The 14590-nt window shown below is 44.8% G+C and overlaps 1 long non-coding RNA gene across 1 annotated transcript; it reads left to right on the forward strand.

Moving 5' to 3' along the window:
* The first annotated feature begins 4905 nt into the window (after positions 1–4905).
* Positions 4906–14590, forward strand: LOC103786399 (uncharacterized). The gene is made up of 5 exons (XR_612120.5): positions 4906–5006; positions 6859–6976; positions 7245–7345; positions 12451–12539; positions 12817–14590. It is a non-coding gene; the product is annotated as an uncharacterized LOC103786399 (long non-coding RNA).

The following is a 14590-nucleotide window of genomic DNA, read 5'->3' on the forward strand; positions in this document are numbered from 1 at the left end:
GCTGGCCTGTCTCACCTTATTGATTTCTGGTGCTTACTGAATGCATTACTTTTATTGGAGAATAACTTCCTTTTCATTTTCTTTTATCTTGCTCATTTGAGTATGTCAGGTCTGTTTAATCAGTCACAATTGCTGCTGCTTTTTTTTTTTTTTTTTCAGACAGAGTCTCACTCTGCCACCCAGTCTGGAATGCAGTGGCATGATCTCAGCTCACTGCAACCTCCACCTCCTGGGTTCAGGTGACTCTCGTGCCTCAGCCATCCAAGTAGCTGGGACTACAGGCGCACGCCACCATGCCTGGCTAATTTTTGTATTTTTAGTAGAGATGGGGTTTCACCATGTTGGCCAGGCTGGTCTTGAACTGCTGGCCTCAAGTGATCCCCCTGCCTCAGCCTCCTAAAGTGTTGGGATTACAGGTGTGAGCCACTACACCCGGCCAAAAATTGCTGCTTCTTGATAGAGTATGGAATTCCTTTCTTTTGAGGTCAGGTTTATTTTTTCTTATTACATATGAAAAATTTGCTCATAACCAAAACTCCTAGAATATAGAAAAGCATGAAGTATAAGGAAGTAAATAAAAATCACCAGTAATCTGACTACCAAAAGATAACCACTGCTGACATATTAATATAAGTCCTGCCAGACTCTTTTCCTATATATGCGTTCTCAACTAATCTCTGCCTCTCTCTCTCTCTCTCACACATGCACACACACACACACACACACACACATCACATCACACATATAAACACAAAGAGAAAGGGGAGTATTCATACTATACATACAGTTTTTTTATTGTTGTAAAACATAAATAACAAAATTTACCATTTTAAGCATGTTTAGGTGTACAGTCCTATAGCACTAAGTACATTCACATTGTTATACATCTATCACCACGATTCACTTCCAGAACTTTTTCATCTTCTCCAACTGAAACTCTGTACCCATCAAGTCAGCGGTCCCCAACATTTTTGGCACCAGACTGGTTTCATGAAAGACAATTTTTCCACGGACAGGGTGGGTAGCGGGGATGTTTTCAGCATGAAACTGTTCCACCTCTGAAACCACCTTCTGCTGTGCAGCTGTGCAGCTGTGCAGCCTGGTTCATAACAGGCCACGGACAGGTGCCAGTCCATGGCCCAGGGGTTGAGGACCCCTGCATTAAATAAGAACCCCCACTACCCCTCCCCCAAGTCCCTGACAACCACCATTCTGCTTTTTGTCCCTGCATAATTTGGTGACTTTAGGTATCTCATCTGAGTAGAATCATACAGTATTTGCCCTCTTGTGTCTGGCTTATTTAGCATAATGCCTTTAAGCTTCATCCATGTTATAGCATGTGTCAGAATTTCCTTTCTTTGTATGTATTTATGTATAACATTGTGTCCTTTTTTTTTTTTTTTTTTTTTACACGGAGTCTCATTCTGTTGCCCAGGCTGGAGTGCAGTGGTGCGATCTCTGCTCACTGCAACCTCTGCCTCCCGGGTTTAAGCGATTCTCCTGCCTCAGCCTCCTGAGTAGCTGGGACTACAGGCATGTGCTACCACGCCCGGCTAATTTTTTGTATTTTTTGTATTTTTAGTAGAGACGGGGTTTCACCGTGTTAGCCAGGATGGTCTCGATCTCCTGACCTTGTGATCCGCCCACCTTGGCCTCCCAAAGTGCTGGGATTACAGGAGTGAGCTATCGCGCCCGGCCAACATTGTGTTCTTATATTTATCTGTTGATGGACACTTGGTACAAATAGTTCTTTAGGCTGCTTTTTCCACTTAATATATTCTAGACATCATTTCATGTCAACAAAGTAAAATTAAATTATTATTTTTAATGACTATTTGGTATATTGCTCAACAGATATTTTATAAGTTATTTAACTAGATTGCTAACAATGAACACTTGATTATTTACAGTTTTTTTGCTTAATAGACTTTTCAGTGATGAACAATCTTTCCAATTTGTATCGAGAAACATATCACACAGGAGAGGATATGATGTATATGTTAAGCTTCAAGAATGCTAACAAAATGAACAGTCTGTATCCTACTCCCAGCTGAAGAAATAGAGTATTCTCAGAACCTCAGAAGCACCTGCAGGCCCTGCCCCATCTCATTGCCCTCTCATCCCCCGAGAGGGATCACTATCCTGATTTTTGTGTTAACCATTCCCATGCTTTTCTCTGTAATTTTATCATATGAGTATGTACATTCCTCCCCAAAAATATACAGCCTAAATGTAAGTCTACTGGATAAAAGAAAAAACATGGGTGCTATGGGCATCTTGGATCCTGGCCTTCCTTTCCAGACTCAATGCATCCAGTTATTTCCAGCTCAGAGACCCCCTCCTCCATCATTGGTGTGATTCTCCACCTCCTCCTTCAAGGAAATCCTCCTTCCTACTAGGTTGTTATCAGTTTAGAATACCCCTCCACCTCTGCCTCTACTCCCATCCACCCGTTATGGCAAACTCATTTAGAGTCATTGTCCATAGCACATTTTCCAGAAATGTTAATTAAGGGTCTAGAATAACACCATATTAGGGGGCTTCAACAGAATTGTCCAGGGCAGACTTGGGCATCCCCAGTCTCACCACTTGGGAGGTCCTGACCTCTGGTGTATGATATGCCTCCTCTTCCTCCTGAGGGCCTCTTGTTTCTTTTCCTGACAATCTGTAGCTTACTCTTGGATAAAATTAATGCCAAACACTCCCTTCCTAAGAACAAACAATGATCTTAGACATTACATTGTTTTAATGCACATTAAGGAGGCATTTCACTAAATGCAGCATAATTGACTAATATCCCTTGTATTTCAAATGAATATAGGCTTTTCCACAATTTTCCAGAGAAGTTTTAGCTTCCCCACTTTGCCTCACCCTCCTTATGTCTATGCAGACTCTAGCTTTGGTTATCTTCAAGCATGTGCTAACTCTTTCCTTCCAGAAGCCCCCCATGATATAGAAATAACAGCACTCTGCTTGCTTCTGTCCTAATGCAGGATCCCGGGGAAAAGGAAGGCTTCCTTGGTAACTGCAGAGAATGGAATCTGAGGCTAGTATACTGGTATTATCTACCATTTACATAATACCTGCTATGTTCCTGGCACTTTACATACATCATCTGAAGAGTACATTTTATTACTTTTGCACATAAGGAAACTCGGGTTCAATCATGCATCCAAAGGCATTAACGAGTGAATGATTGATTCAGAGTTTGGACCAGGTGTGTGCATCACTAAAATGTTTGTGTTTGTGACCATTCCTCTATATCCTCTCTTTGGAAAGAGAAAGCTATGCAATATTTAGGATTTTTTCCCTGAGTTTCCTAGATCTGCTGTAACAAAGTACCACAAACCTGGGGGCTTAAAACAACGGAAATTTGTTCTCTCACAGTTCTGAAGGCTAGAAGTTCAAAATCATGGTTCCTTCTGAGGGATATGAAGGAGGATCCCTTTCTTGCCTCTCTCCTCTCTGCAGGTAGTTGCTGGCAATCCTTAGTGGTATTGGTTTGTAGATGCATCATTCCAGCATCTGCACTTGGCCTTCTTCCCTGTGTCTCTCTCCGTATTCAAATCTCCTCCTCCTTTCTCTTATAAAGATACCAGTCTTTGGCCTTAGGGCCTACCTTAATCCAGTATGAACTCATCTTAACTTGATTACATCTGCAAAAGACCCTATTTCCAAATAAGGTCACATACACAGATACCAGGGGTTAGGACTTGAACATATATTTTGGGGGGACACAATTCAACCCAATACCTTGGGCATCCTTGTCACCAAGGCATTCTCCTATCATATTTCCTTCCTGAGGCATGGAGGAACATGGCTGCCTGCTCACACAAGTAAATAGGAGGTGCTGGAGGTCTTAAGCCACAGCAGGAGGGCTGGGCAGAAACCTGTGCTCAGCAAGATACCTTTTCAGTGAAGAGTACCTGTTGCGGCAGGCCAAGAGAGCCACGGGCCAGCCAAGAGGCCAAGTCAAGCTGTGGTGAAACAGTTCCCTTTGGTGTCTGCAGCTGAGTGCCTGATTGCACAGTGGCATGGCACAGCTGTGTTAGTCGTCCTTTCTCCAGATGCCATGAAGTTTGGAAAATGTGTCTGGATACTTTGTGAGGTCACCATACTTAGGGAGTTTGGACTCTGAATAAACAAGTGGCAGAAAGTCTTGAGATTCACAGCTCTTTCTGCTCCAGATTCTATACAGTTGAGAAAGGAGATGTGAATTGATGGTGGGGCCCCATGTTGGGGTGATCAGACCCAACACCAGGCCATGGGGGCTACAAAGTCCAGTGGAGTTAAAGGAATGAGACAAGACAAGAGTGCATAAAGTGGAATCAGGGGGCCAATGCTAGTATGGAGGCTGCTAAGGCCCGGAGCTCTGGAAGCCCACACTATTTATTGGTGATCAAACAAAGAAGCAGGTGGTGAGGATGTGGGGGTTGAAAGAAAGCAGTGTGTCAAGCACATGATCTACAACTGTGACAGTTTAGCATTTTCTTTGAAGCATATGGAACATGTTCTGCTACTTGAGATAATGGGAAACATGTTCTTCTAGTTTAAGATACAATCGATCTAATAGCCTGGGAGTGCTAGAAGCAAGAAGCCAGCAAGCCTAGACACATTCCAGAGGCCACAAGGAGTTTTAAGCCCTGAGCCCTGGATTCTGTCCAAGCCACAAGGGGTTTTATGCCCTGGGCTTAGATTGTGGTGTGGCAGGGCAGGTTTCCACCCTTTGGCACAGAGCTTGGTGTTCCAAAGGCCATGAGGGGTTTTAGACCCTGGACCCCAGGCATGTTCCAAGACTGTTTTACATTATGTCAGCCATGCAAGCCCTGCCTCAGCCTTTTTCCCAATACTCAGCTTTTCTCCAACACCCCAGATGTCTTCTGTGAGACCTGGCTGGAGTTCTACAGCACCTCCTGCCTGCTACTATCCTAACACTCTGTGGAGCAAACTCTATTCACTTGTTCTCCGTCTTTTCCCTTCTGGGCTCTGAGAGTCCAAACCTTGAGGTAGGTACCATGACACATTGGGCTCTCCACTCACAGCCTGATGCCTGTAGATGATCAGCCACTGTGTAATGAATGAACTCATTCTTCAATAAACCAGTGAATGATCACATGAAAGAAACGGTCTAGTGGGACTCTCTGGCCACAAATACTGAATCACCTTCCTCTTCTTTACCATAGAAGAAGGGAGAATTTCTTTCTCAAAGACCAAACCCTAGACTTCATAGTCTTTTTCTGTTTTTCTCCCCTACAGGACTTCTACCCCTCAGGGTCTCCCACAGAGCATTCTGTGGGCAACTAACCATCTAATGTTATTTTTATAGGGCCCAAGGGAGAAATTCTTATACATACACACATGTGCGCGCGTGCACACACACACACACACACACAAACTCTGTGTGTGTGCATGTATAAATGATTTCAGTTATGTACTGCTACATAACAAACCACCCCTAATGTAAGTAGCACAAAACAACCATTTTATTTTGCATACGGAGTCTTTGAGTCAGGAAATTAGACAGCAACTAGCAGGGGTGGCTAGCCTCTGCTCCCTGGTGTCTGAGACCTCAGCTGGAAAGACTTGAAAGCTGAGAATGACTCAACAATTGGGGGCTAGAGTCATCCGGAGGCGTCTTCACCCACATGTCTGGTGGTTTGGCTGGAACCTCAGCTGGGCTTTCAGCCCAAACACCTACACGTGGTCCCTCCATGTGTTCTCTCCACACGGGCTAGCCGGGCTTCATCAGACTAGCTGGTAACTGGGGTCCAAGGGAAGGTGTCCCGAGAAAGCAAAGCACAAGTGCATGGCATTTTTATGACCTGGCCTCAGAAGTCACAGAGCACCATATGGCATCATATGATATTGGTCAGGGTTACAGAGTTTTCCCAGGTTCAAGGCATGAGGAAGTGGGCAAGCTTCCTCTTTTTTTTTTTTTTTTTTGTCAAGAGGGAGTCTCTCTCTGTTGCCCAGGCTGGAGTGCAGTGACTAGATCTTAGCTCACTGCAACCTCCACCTCCCGGGTTCAAGTGATTCTTCTGCCTCAGCCTCCTGAGTAGCTGAGACTACAGGCGCATGCCACCACACCCTGCTAATTTTTGTATTTTTAGTAGAAATGGGGTTTCACCATATTGGCCAGGCTGGTCTTGAACTCCTGACCTTGTGATCCACTCACCTCAGCCTCCCAAAGGCAAGCTTCTAGAACAGCACATGGACAGGAGATATTGGTATGTCACTTGGAAAACAGTCTGGCAAGCTCTTTTTTTCTTTTCTTTTCTTTTTTTTTTTTAAGAGATAGGATCTCTCTCTCTGTTGCCCAGGCTGGAGCACAGTGGCACAATCATAGCTCACTGCAGCCTCAAACTCCTGGGCTCACAAGCAATCCTCCTGTCTCAGTCTCTAGAGCAACTGGAACTATAGGCATGCACAACCACGCCTGGCTAATTAAGTAAATTTTTTTAAAGATGAGGTCTCACTATTTTTCCAAGGCTGGCCTCAAACTCCTGGCGTCAAATGATTCTCCCACTTCAGCCTTCCAAGTAACTGGGATTACAGGCATAATCTTTTTCTTTAAGTTGTAAAATTCACACACAAGACAGTAAATATAATTTAGTAGTTTAGAACTCTCCAATTGTGTTTCTCTGACCCTCAATCAAAAGTAACCACCCTTGTGAGTTTTGTGTTACTCATGTTCTTGCTTTCTTTATAATTTTGCCACTCCAGGTTTTTTCCTAAATAATATATTGTTTAGTTTTGCCTGCTTGCAAACTTTGTAAAAATGGAATCACACAGAAGCATTCTCCTGTCATCTTGTTCATTTACTCTTTTTTTTTTTTTTTTTTTTTTTTTTTGAGATAGAATCTTGCTCTGTCACCCAGGCTGGAGTGCAGTGGCATGATCTCAGCTTACTGCAACCTCTGCCTCCCAGGTTCAAGTGATTCTCCTGCCTCAGCCTCCCAAGTAGCTGGGATTACAGGTGCGTACCACCATGCATGGCTAATTTTTGTATTTTTAGTAGAGACAGGGTTTCACCATGTTGGCCAGGTTAGTCTTGAACTCCTGGCCTCAAGTGATCCACCTGCCTCGACCTCCCAAAGTGCTGGGATTATAGGCATGAGCCACCATGCCCCGCTATTTACTCTTGTATCAGGAAGAAAGGGTAGGCTTGGTTGTGTTGTGGTAACAAACATCACCAAAATCTCAGTGGCTTATAACTCCAGTTATTTCTCACTTATACTATACAGATGTTGTGGATTGGCTGTAACTCTGCTCTGGGATCCAGGCTGAAGGAGCAGGCTCTATCTGGAACATTACTAGTCTCCAGGCAGAAGAAAAAGAGACAATGGTGAGCCATGTGATTTTTTTTCAAACTCCTCCTCAGAAGTGACATGTGTTCATTCTGCTCCCATTCTATTGGCCAAAGCAAGTCACATGGCTAAGCCTAAGGTCAGTGGGTTACAAATATAATCCCTATGTAGAAAGCGACCTGGAAGGGACACTCCTAGAGGGGCAACAGATATTTTGAAATAGTATCACAAGCTACCGTAGTATCCCTCCTTGTCGCAATTATCTGCATCCCTAATACAAGCATCAGACATTAAGTCCAAGATCTCATGGTAGTTCCTACATTGGGTCTGGTTGTGGTTTCCTCTTGGTCTGGAGATCCAGAACTAAGAAGTCTAGTTATCAGCCCTCCACATACCCCATGGGCCAAAGAAGAACAGGGATGGGGTAATCTCAATAAACACTCAGCAGATCTGGGGGAAGGCCTGAGGTTCTGCATTTCTAACATTATTTAGAAAGGAAAGAATGAGAGACATGATATTGGTCAAGGTTACACAGTGTTTACAGGTTCAAGGCATGAGGGAGTGGGCAAGCCTCTAGAATAGCATGTGGACAGCAGATATGGGTAATCATTGATCTATGGACATCTTGAAATTCCACTGGGCTGACATCATAAGGGGCCCCCTATCCTGGGGATAGGGAATATTTCTAGATTAGGTCTTAGTCCTGCCCCTGGAGGAAGGGGGTTCCTCATGCCATTCTCTTTCATGGCCTTTGGCTCTGCCGTCCGGAAGGGCCTTCCTTTTCTATTTTCCTCCTAATGAAGGCATGTGCCTTCCTGAAGTGTGCCCCCCGCTTGCTCTCTGTGGTAGACTGCATTATTAAATACTCATTGCTCCTCTCCATGGGTCTGTTTTGCTGAACCCTAATTAACCTCAGTAGGGAAGGCACCAGGTTCAAGAGGTCAAAGAAGAGACCCAAAGGTAGCAAATAAGACATGGGGTTTTGGCCGGGCACGGTGGCTCACACCTGTGATCCCAGCACTTTGGGAGGCCAAGGCGAGTGGATCACCTGAGGTCAGGAGTTCAAGACCAGCCTGGCCAACATGGTGAAACCCCATCTCTACTAAAAATATAAAAAATTAGCTGGGCATGGTGTCAAGCGCCTATAATCCCAGCTACTTGGGAGGCTGAGGCAGGAGAACCACTTGAACCCGGGAGGTGGAGGTTGCAGTGAGCCAAGATTGTGCCTTTGCATTCCAGCCTGGGCAACAAGAGCAAAACCCCATCTCAAAAGAAAAAAAAAGACATAGGGTTTTATTTGGGGCTTACATACAGGGGAGAGTCTCCAGCAGTGGCAGACTGGACAGGAAAAACGCAACCACTTGCAAACAGCATGCAGTTTATACAGTATTTTCACTTAACACCCTCCCCTTAACAACCTTCACCTGCTAACCTGCATTTAACCTAAAACAAATGCCTCCATCCCTTATACAGCCCACATTCCACCAGACAGGAAGGGAGTGGGGTGGAGCTCACATGTTCCTCATAGACAGGAAGGAATCTCTGGGTTGGCCACTCCCAGATTCCCTAGCTCAGAGCACACACTCAGGTGCGTCTGCCATACAGGGTCATTCTAAGGGTATGCTTAAGTTATTGCTATTGGGTATGTTTATCCTACAGGGTCCTTCAATACTGGACGATTATAATGCTCACTCCCTGATGACAAACTTGGTCATATGACTTTTTTGGCCAATGGAAGTGGTGCGTGCCACTTTCGGGTAGAAGCTTTATTGTAGGGTGACCAACCTCAGTTACCTGAAGATGAAGACTATTCTGGTTTTAACACTAAAGTGTTGTGTCCCAGGAAACCCCCAGTCCTGGGCAAACTGGGATAGTTGGTCACCCAAGCTTTAAGAGTCATGTCACACTTTTATTTTTTTCCTTTTTGAGGAGAACAAAAATGTTTCAGTTAGAAACCTCCTATGAGCCTTGGTCACAGAATGAGGAGGAAGATAGCTGACCTCTATGGATATGTAATGCAAATAAGAAACAAATGTTTGGGCCAGGTGCAGTGGCTCATGCCTGTAATCCCAGAACTCTGGGAGACCGAGGCAGGTGGATCACTTGAGGTCAGGATTTTGAGACCAGCCTGACCAACATGGCGAAACCCTGTCTCTACTAAAAATACAAAAATTAGCCAGGCATGGTGGTGGGGGCCTGTAGTCCCAGCTACTCGGGAGGCTGAGACACAAGAATCACTTGAACCCAGGAGGCAGAAGTTGCAGTTAGCTGAGATTGTGCCACTGCTCTCCAGCCTGGTTGACAGAGCAAGACTCGGTCTCAAAAGAGGAAAGGAGGGGAAGGAGAAGGGGAAGGGGAAGGACGAGCAGGAAGGGGAGGGGAAGGGGAAGGATGAGCAGGAAGGGGAGAGGAAGGGGAAGGGGAGGGAAGAAAAGGGGAGGGGAGGGGAGGGGAGGGAAGGGAAAGTTAAGTTTGGGGTTTATTTAGCCACTGAGTTGAGAAGGTCATTTGTTACTGCAGGATAACTTAGCCTAAGCTGACTGAGGCAGCTTTACATGATATCTTTGGTATTCACCCATTCATCCATTTCTTATTGATGTCTGACAAGTTCTGCCTCTTCTTGCCCTCAATATGGTTATGCCAAACTTCTCCTTGGAACATCAGTACTTTTGTGAGTAGAGCTGCCAAGTAAAATACAAAATGCTCAGCTAAATTTGAAATTCAGATAATACATAATTTTAGAAACTTTTCCTAAATTTAAATTGATCATATTAATAAAATTTAATTTTTAACTAGTAAGTTTGCTAAACCTGTTTTCACTACTTAAAATAATTTTAGTAAGTATAGCCCACACAATATTTGAGACATACTTATACTAAAAAAGTATTTGCTCTTTATCTGAAATTAAAATTTAACTAGGCATTCTGTATTTTCATTTGCTAAATCTAGCAAGCCTAGTTGTGAGGAAAGCACTTTTTGAGGGGCCTGGGACAAAGAATATACTCAGAAAATTCCCACTTCTACAGAGAGCAGCATTGTGGAGCAATGCTAAACTTAATCTATCATCAGATTTATGGGGAGCTTTAAAAAAGGGACCTAGGTGTGAGCTCAGACCTGATTAGCTAGAAACTTGTGTGGAATATCTGGGGAATCTGTAGTTTTTGAGAGAGTCTTGCTCTGTTGCCCAGGCTGGAGTGCAGTGGTACGATCTTGGCTCACTGCAACTTCCGCCTCCTAGGTTCAAGTGATTCTCCTGCCTCAGCCTCCCAAGTAGCTAGGATTACAGGTGCCCACCACCATGCCTGGTAATTTTTTTGTATTTTTAGTAGAGACAGAATTTCACAATGTTGGCCAGGCTGGTCTCGAACTCCTGACCTCAGGTGATCCACCCTCCTCGGCCTCCCAAAGTGCTGGGATTACAGGGAATCTGTAGTTTTCTTTTAAAAAGTGTGTTAATTCTGATCATTGGCCAGGTTTGGAAACTAGTGGCCTCACGCACTACTTCTCAAACTCTAACCATGCGAAGCATCTCGGGATCTTGCCAAACACAAATTCTGATTCAGCAGGTCTTGGGGGACCTGAGGTTCTGCATTTCTAACATCATGATATCGATCCTACACATCTGTGGATCACACTGAGTAGCAAGACTTCAGAGCGGTGGGTCTCAAACTTGAACCACCTGGAGGGCTTATTAAACCGCATTGCTGGCCCCACCCCAGCGTCTTTTACTTAGTAGATTAGAACTACTCTTTTTGTTAGAAAAGCTCCCAGGTGTTTCCGATGCTGCTGCTGTGGGACCCACACTCAGAATCACAGTGCTAGGAGAAAGAGAAAGGGCTTTGGGATCGGCGGACCTGAATTAAATTCCATCCCAGCAAGCGGGTCACCTCTGACAGATTTCTTACGTTGGTTCTCCACTCTGTACGTAAGAGTCACCTGGGCCGGGCATGGTGGCTCATGCCTGTAATCCCAGCACTTTGGGAGGCCGAGGTGGGTGGATCACCTAAGGTCAAGAGTTCAAGACCAGCCTGACCAACATGGGGAAACCCAGTCTGTACTAAAAATACACAAAAATTAGCAGGGCGTGATGGCATGCTCCTGTAATCCCAGCTACTCCGGAGGCTGAGGCAGAAGAATGGCTTGAACCCGGGCGGTGGAGGTTGCAGTGAGCAGAGATCATGACACTGCATCCAGCCTGGGGGGCAAGAGCGAAACTCCATCTGAAAAAAAAAAAAAGAGTCTCCTGAAGATCTTAAGCAATTCTGATGCCAGTGTTCTTTCCCAGATCAAATTAAATCAGGAAAGCTGGGAGTGAGACCCAGATGCACTGTTTTAACAAATTCCTCAGGGGATTCTAATGTGTCACCAGGTGGAAAACCACTGAAACACTGAGCCATTCTCCTTATCTGAAAATGAAGACTGAGGATTAAGTGTAATGGAAATGAAAGAGTCTGGCATAAGGCAGGCACCCGAAGTGGCTGCTATGACTCCTCCACTTTCTAGCCTTCCCTTCCATCTTAGAGGAAGAGCTGCCCCCAGGCCTGTATGAGGTTCACCTGTCTCCAACCCCTCCCCAACAAAGAAAAGAACCTAGCTTGCTTTGTCATTTTCTTCTGGAACATTGCCTCTCACCAGCGTCTCAAGTCTACTTCCACTAGCTCTTCCCTATCTGTCTTTTAAAATATGCTGAACTCCGCCATCACTCAGTCTTGCTGTCATCCTGTTTCCTGCCTCATATCACTGATAACATTTCTCAAGCAAGTGGCCTACAGCGGTACCAATTCCTAGCTTCTCCTTAACCCTCAGGAGAAAAAGCCTCATTCCCTTCACCCCCAACCCTAAACTTTAGTACAGAGACACCCAAAGTTTATCAAAAGTGTTTGAATGGCCAAACCCAGAGGCCTTTTCTCGGTAATTCTTCTCTTTCAATTCAATTGAACAAGCGTGTTTTAGTGCCTACTATCACTTGGGTACAAAGAGGAATAAGTCACCCTCCTTGGCCTCAAGGGGTAGGGCTTGGGAGCAGCTATCATGTAAGTAAGGCAATACCTGAGATAGGAACTGTGAGGTAAAGTGTGAATGATGTGGGTTCTGGCCCCCACCACTCAGCCTTATCATAGGTCTTTGCATCTACATCTATTAGGAATGGATGATTGAATGGATGAATGAACTCCACAGGAAGATGAGGAAAGCCTTTATGGATGGAGTGAGCTTGCAGCAGAGTCTCAAAGGGTGAGTAGAGTTTTCCAGGTAGGGAAGTGGGTGGGTGAGTAGTCCAGATCGAGTCAAAGGTATGGGAGCAAGGAACGGCCTGGTGCATTCCAGAAGTGTTGATAATGTCACTGGCTGACTCGGAGGGTGTGAAGGGGAGGAGAAGGAGGGAAGGCTCCAGAGGGAAGGTAGAAAGGAAGTGGAGGCGCAAAAAGATGCTGAAGGGCCTCCTGTACCTCCAGGAAGAGTTTGAATGTTATCATTTGGGCAATGGGAAGCTATTCCTGGGTCTTCACAGGGGAATCAGTTGATGAGAACTGCTGTTTAGAAAGACAGCCCTGGCAGCAACTCAAGCGCTGGGAGAGGACAGAACCACCAGGGAAGAGGGTATGGGGAAGAAGAGCAGCAGGCTGAGGACAGGCCCAGGACTGAAGAATCAGGCACAGGAAGAAGAGTCCATGGGGCAGGCTATGAAATGGACAAAGGAAAACCAGAGGTGCTTCCCAAGCAGGGGGCCTGGCCACCGGAGTCCCAAGCTACCAAGATGTCAAGTAAAGAAGAACTGAAAGCCAACTGCTGGATGCAGCAGTGAGTGGGGGTCACAGTGGCCTTTGCCAGAACTGTTCCAGTGGAGGAGTAGAGGAAGAGAGAAAACCACAGGAGCAGGCATCACAAGCTCATGCTCCACCCACACGTCCCCTTTCTCCTTTAGTCCTGTGACCCATGTGCTTGCTCTCTTTCTCTCTCAAAGGAGATCCAAATTTAAAAATAGGGAGCCAAGGGAATCAGACCCTTTGCTAACACACTGAATGTTAGTTTTCTTCTTCTCTTTTGCAAAAACTTCTTATTTCACAAAATACTCCAACAAATAGACAAAGTACAGTGAAGTCCAGGTAGATATCATCCACCTTCAGCAATGATCAATCCATGGCCAATCTTTCATCTCAACACTCGTATCCTCATTCTTGTGGAGCAAATGCCAGACATTCTTTCATCCATCAGTATGTCAATATGTATCTCTGAAATAGAAGGACTTTTTATAAAACATAATCATAATATAATTAATATTCATTCCCCAATTGTTTTGTTATTGTCTTTTACAGTTTAATTTTTGTTTTGTTTTGTTTTGTTTCTTTTTGAGACAGGATCTTGCTCTGTTACCCAGGCTGGAGTGCAGTGGTGCAATCATGACCCATTGCAGCCTCTACCTCCTGGGCTCAGGTGATCCTCCCACCTCAGCCTCCCAAGTAGCTGGGACTACAGGTGCATGCCACCATGTCCAGCTACTTTTTTGTATTTTTGTAGAGATGAGATCTCACCATGTTGCCCAGGCCAGTCTCAAACTCCTGGGCTCAAGTGATCCACTTGCTCCAGCCTTCCAAAGTGCTAGGATTACAGGCATGATCCATAATACCCAGCTACGGTTTGTTTTCATTTGGATGCTAATAAGACCCATACATTCCATTTGGTTGATCTATCTCTTCAATTTCTTTTAAATTTATAATTTTATAAGGTCCCCTTCCACATTTTTCTTTGTGGAAGAGGAGAAAAGACCCTTGTTCTCTGGATCACTCTGTGGTTAAGGGGGTAGGTCCTCAAATCAGATGCCCTGGTTCTATTTTGCTTTCTTGTTTTTTAGTGCTTTTTGTTTGTTACCTACACACAGAAAAGTACATGAATCATAAGTGAGCAGCTTGATGAATTTTCATAAGTGAACACACCTGTGTAACCACCACCCAGGTCAGGAACAGGGCATCACTGGCACCCAAGAACCCCCTCTCAGGCCCTTTCCCAGTCTCTACCACCTCACAAAGGTCAGGTGACTTTTTCACATCACAGTGTTACCTCTTTTTGAACTTTATATAAATAGAATCATAGCATACATTTCTTGGATGACTGGCTTCTTTCACTCACCTTTACGCTGGTGGCATGCTTATCGTAATGATTTGTTCATTCCCAATGCTGCATAGTATTCCATTGAATATGAATGTTCCACAATCTGTTTATCCATTCTAGTGTTGATGGACATTTGGACAGTTTACAATCTTAAGCTATTACAAACGGTGCTATCG

This window comes from Pan paniscus, chromosome 16 (genome assembly GCF_029289425.2).
Source record: "Pan paniscus chromosome 16, NHGRI_mPanPan1-v2.0_pri, whole genome shotgun sequence".
NCBI lineage: Eukaryota > Metazoa > Chordata > Mammalia > Primates > Hominidae > Pan > Pan paniscus.